We start from the raw sequence: 6,000 nt of genomic DNA, 5'->3' as shown, positions 1-6,000 counted from the left end.
TTTCAGTGAAATATCAAGTGATGTCTTTAGCTAAGAAAATTTGGGGAAGGAGAGAAGTGAGACTTGAGGAAAGTTGAGGTTTAGAATATTTCCTCAAATGCTTGAAATTTCCTAGGAGAATGGAGATGATGGGGACCTGATAGGAATAATAAGATAAAGGAAGGATTGGACAGTTTCATTTTTGTCTTTGCATCCTCTCAGTGACTGGTGTAGTATTTGGGACACAGTGAAACATTGGATTGATTAAATGAAAGTCGCTGAGAAGATTGCTGATTGACTAGTGCTAGATGATAGGATGATGGGGGTGGCAGCTTTATTGATCTATCCATTGGGAATCCTGGCAAACTTCAGAAAAAAGACTACAAAAAGGAAGGAGTAGCAGCAATGAACTTGGAAATTTACCAAATTATGCTCTGAGATCCCACTTTCCTGTGTTAAGATTCTTGATTCTAAGTATGTTAACAGCCTAAGTTAGAAAACTTGGTTAACTTGGTTGGAGGAAAAAAAAGTAAAAAAAAAATTTTTTTTGTTATTCATAGATGATCAGCTGGTTGACTGCTTGCAGTTTTCACTTTTCATCTGATTATTTTGGCATCACAAGCTACATTCTCTCATTTAAACCATTTTAAATGGCTGATCATACTTTTTCAAAATGCATTTGGGCCTAATCTTACTTACCTTAAGGGTCTAACGACTTGTAACCAAGGGATGTTAAAATTCCAAACATGCTAGTTTTGAAGAATATCTTCTGCCTTTAGACAGAAATCCTTGCCAGGAAGGGCCTTCTCTCCATCATTCAGGGTCTCTAGCTCGGAGTCATGCCAATGCATTTTAATTAAGAAATCCCCCTGTGTCTTCCCCAACAGCTGGTTTATTTGTAAGCAAGAGAACCTAAAAATGAATGAGAGGAAAAACACTCACACAGTTCCTAAAAGAACCTAAGTATATATAGAAGTGTGACTCTGTGTGTGTATGTATTTTGTGTGTGTGTGTGTATGTGTGTGTATGTGTGTGTAGAGAAGCAGAAAAAGCATGTGAGTGCTTGTAAATATGTGTGATTTGGGGAATGTGTAAATGTCGAAGTGCGGTATTTGTAGATTAGCTTATGTGTGTTTGAATATGAATTGAATTTATTTGTGAATAATAACCCCAAACAATTTCATATCAGCATAAGGACTTGTAAACTTGTAATTCAAAGGAAATTAATGTAGCCCCATAGCTGTTGACATAAATCAGAATATATATATTTACTCAAGGGTTTTGTCTTCATTAATGTAAGATTAGACATTCACATGGTAATACACAGTTTAGTTTTAATTGTTCCTGAATGTTTGTATTTTCACGTTTTTCCCCTTGGAAACCTGAGATGGCATTTGGCGGTTAGTCCAGAGAACAACAGGTGGGACCTAGTGTTCAAAGCCAAAAAAAGGAGTTGCCATGGAAACCTGATGCTATTCAAACACTATGCGGTCACCACCTTTTCTACATGTGAAGAAGGCATAAACTAACAGTAGTGGAAAATAGATTGGGCACTTTGGCTTCACGTTTTTCTAATTTTTTGTAATTGTGTCTAACTTGATGAAAAACAGCTGGTCTGAAGTCCATGGAGGCTGAATTTTTGTGAAACATTGTTATTAATACCTGCATTAGAGTCATTTGCCAGAAATCTCTGAATGTTTACGTTCAGTTTCATAGGCGTCATCAGAATTTCATAGACGTCATCAGAAAATAGGATGGAGAAAACAAAATTAGCCCACAGTAAAGATGCCTCCTGTACTGAGCTCAAAATACTCTTGGAATAAAGAGTGTTACTTTTCATAAGAATGTGGCTTGGGCAGGGTCTCCTATAGGCTCACATGAGGCTTGTAGAATGGAAAAATTATTGGCACAACTCACATTAGCAGAAAGTGGACAGATGCTTCCCGAGGCATTCCCGTGATTGGAAGATCTGTTAAAATGCTGAAGGTGCCCAGAGATTGTGTCACAGGATCCTGGGATTTAACACAAGAAGAAGAGAGATTTCATAGATTTACCCTTTTTTTTCTTTAAATCCCAGAACCACAGGATATCAGAGTTATAAGGGACCTCAGAGGTCACATGAGTAAATGAGAATGAAACTCTTTATAAGATCTTTTGATCCTTTGGTCATCTGGCTTTTGTTCAAGATCTAAAGAAATTCCCTGTTTCACCTTTGGATACTTCTGCTTGTTAGAAAGTTTTTACCTTATATCCAACTGAAATCTGCCTTCCTTCAACTTTTGTCCGTTGTTCCTATTTGGGGTAGCTAGGTGGTGCAGTGGATAGAGCACCAGTCAGGAGGACCTGAGTTCAACTCTCCCCTCAGACACTCACTAGCTGTGTGACCTTGGGCAAGTCACTTAACCCCAATTGCCTCATCCTGGGTCATCTCCAGTCATCCTGACGAATATCTGGTCACTAAATTCAGATGGCTCTGGAGGAGAAATGAGGCTGGTGACCTGCACAGCCCTCCCTCACTCAAAACAAAGTCAAGTGCAAGTCTTGTCATTACTTCTCTGATGGCATGGTCATCTTTGGCAAAGAAGAATGAACACACATTGTTCCTATTTATTTTGGAGTCAACTAGGAGAAATACCATCTCTCTCCGACGTCCCTTTTGAGTAAGCTCTTTTCCATGATAAGCATCCTCACTTCCTTCAGCTGATAGTCATTTAATTATCTTTATACACTTCAAGATGCTAGCTGTTCTCTTCTAGAGGTTGTATTGTTTATCACCATCCTTCCTAAAACGTGGCCCCCAGACCAAACACAATATTTTGGATTTGGCAAAATATCCCTTATCTGGGCGTTATGCCTCATTTAATATAAGCTAATATTGTATTAGTTTTTTCTGCCTACCATATCTTGATGATGATTACTATTTAACATTGTTGTTCAGCTGTCCCTGACTCTTTGTGGTCCTATGGAACGTAGCACACCAATACGGTCCCTGAGGTTTACTGGGCAAGGATACTGGAGTAGTTTCCATTTCCTTCTCCAGTGGATTAAGGCAAACAGGTTAAATGGCTTTCCCAGGTTATGCAGCTAGTGTCAGAGGCTGCATTTGAACTCAGGTCTTCTTGACTCCAGGTCCATGACTCTATCCACTGAGCCATCTAGATGCTTTTGCTATTGAAAATATAGTTCATTATCCAGCCCCCAGTCCATTTTCAGTCAGATTGATATATAGCTATACTCACTTTCCCATTCTGTACTTATGTAGTTGATTTTTTTAACCCTAATATAAAACTTACACTTATCCTTAATACATTTAAGCTTGGATTTAATTAAATGTTTTGTAGATATCTTTTTGGATCTTGAATCTGGCATAAAAATCCTGCTTATGCATCTAATTTTGTCATTTGCAAAACTGAAAAACCTGTCATCTGTGCCTTCATTAAAGCCATTGATAGCATTGTTAAATAGTACAAGACCAAGGATAGATAGACACCTGGATACATTATATATTCCACTGTAGATCTATTTTTCTAATAGACATAATGTCATTAATGACTATTCTTTGGGTTTGACTGGTTAGTCACTTTCTAATGCAAATAATCATTTCTGGTACCTTCCCAAATCTATGTATTGTGATTACCTAAGAGTGGCCTGGATGAAGACTATACCTCTCTTTACAACCAACCTTACAAGTCATAGAGGATTTCAAGACCTTGCTTCAATTTCCTGTGTGAAATTGACTGTGACCATATTTCAATTAGAATAACTAGTCCTATCGCCAAAGACTGCTGTACTAGATTAGAATTTGTTATAATTCTTCTGCCTTCCTAATTTGGTGTTCCTCACTATGTAATGGAGATCATGTAGGATAGGGGAGAAAAAAGGAGGTCTGGGCTATGCATGGAATCACCATGGAAACAGCAGCTCTGACCAATGAAAGTATAGATGGTAGAGAATGTGTTTCCTGTACTGAAAAGTCCCTTGGTGGTACAGTGGGCTGGAAATCCCTTAGCACTAGTGCCATTTATAGTTTATTTGTTTACCACACCTAAAGACACAAAACACACATCTCTTGTACAAATCATCAAAATCACGCATTTAAATTTCTTCAAAAATTACATTTTGGGCCAATTACTATCTATGTAAGCAAGTCAGTCCTCTCTCTGTAATGTCCTCTATTCTTTTAACACATTTTCTCCACTAATTATATTTATATATGCTTATCTACCTTGAACTTCATTTATTTTCATTCTTCTATTTATTCCTATTCATTTTATGGCATCTATAGTACAGAATTTCCTAAAATCCCAAGAAAAAAGTCTCAAGCATCATTGAATACTTCAGGGTATATTTATAGTGGGATATAATCAAAGCTTGGGAAAATGTGGTGTTAAGTTACATTACGTAACATTATGTTATGTTACCTTATGTTGTGTTAGGTTGCACTGTATTGCGTCATGTCATGTTATGTCTTGCCATATCAGGAAATAGCGATTGGACATAGAATGAACATTCTAGATCTTTCAGGAACATAGACGGAGTCAGAGGGTGGGAAGATCAGAGGGCTCCCTCCTTCCTAATAATCCCCCCAGCACCCCAAGTCCAATATAAGAAGATTGAAATTGTATTGGCTGTGCTGAGGCAATTACTTTGATCTCTGCTATGTTGGGTAGAACAATAAAGGTACCTAAAGCTTTTCATCTTTTGTGGGCCAAAGTTACTTTGTGCCCTAGAGCCACAATGGAGAGACAAGGCTAACAATCATGTTTAAGAGAGAAGATCCGTTGGAAAGTCATCTACAATAAAAAGAATTTTAAAAACTGAGCGGTATTTATAGCCATCCACTCAGGAGCTGTACTCACACTCTGGTGGTTTGCACATACCCATCTGTTTTATATGAAGAGATGGCTCTGTTCCTTGCCAAAGCAAACCCTTCCACATACATAAGTGATCTCATTCCATCACATCTTCTCCAGCAGACTGTTTCCTCTACCATTCTTACTCTCACTTATTTTCAGTCTGCTTTTCTACTGCTTACAAACATGCTTATGTCTCCTCTGTTCTCAAAAATCCTTTAGTTGAATTATCCATCTCCACTAGCTATTACCACATATCTCTCCTCCCTTTTGTGGCTAAACTCCTTGAGAAGTTTGTCTACAGTCATTATCTCTATTACTTTTCTTCTGCCTGTCATCTTAACTGTGTATGATCTGGCTACTGACCTCATCATTCAGTTAGAAACTGTTCTCTCCCAAGTTACCAATGATTTCTTGTTGCCCAATTGAAAGTCCTTGTCTCAGTCCTCATCCTTCTTGACTTCTCTATTGGTCATTTCCTTAATTTGATACCCTTTTCTCCCTAGTTTTCCTTGAAATTACTTTATCCTGGTTTGCCTCCTACTTATCTGACTGCTTTTTTTCTCAGTTTCTTGCTAGATGTTAATTCAGCTCATACCTGAGGTTTCTACCGGACCCTCTTCTCTTCTTCCTTTAAACAATTTCACTTGGTGATTACATTATCTCCAAAGGACTGAATTATCATCTCTATTCCGAGGGTTCTCCTATCTGCTTATGCAGCCCTAATCTCTTTGCTGATCTCCAGTCTTGCATCTTCGATTGCCTATTGGACATCTCAAGTTTTGGTTCCAGAGACATCTTAATGAACTCATTATCCCTCCTTGTCCTCCAACCTCACCTTCTTCCTAACTTTCTTATGATTGCTGAGTGCCACCATCTGCTGAGTTATCCACGCTCACTATACATGTCACCCCCCCCTCCCCCATATCCAATCTGCTGCTAAGACCTATTGATTTCACCTTTGTAACATCTCTCAAGTGGCCCCTTTTTCTCTCCTGACATTGCTGCCACCCTAGTGCAGGCCCTCATTACCTCATACCTAAACGATTGCAGTAGCCTGTTGGTTGGTCTCCCTGCCTCTTCCCTCTACAATCGATCTTCCATTTAGTTGTGAAACTGATTTTCCTAAAGCATAACTTTGACCAGTTATCACTTCAGTGGCTCCCTA

This window comes from Notamacropus eugenii, chromosome 5, assembly GCF_028372415.1.
Source record: "Notamacropus eugenii isolate mMacEug1 chromosome 5, mMacEug1.pri_v2, whole genome shotgun sequence".
NCBI lineage: Eukaryota > Metazoa > Chordata > Mammalia > Diprotodontia > Macropodidae > Notamacropus > Notamacropus eugenii.
Note: the sequence above shows the minus strand (reverse complement) of the source record.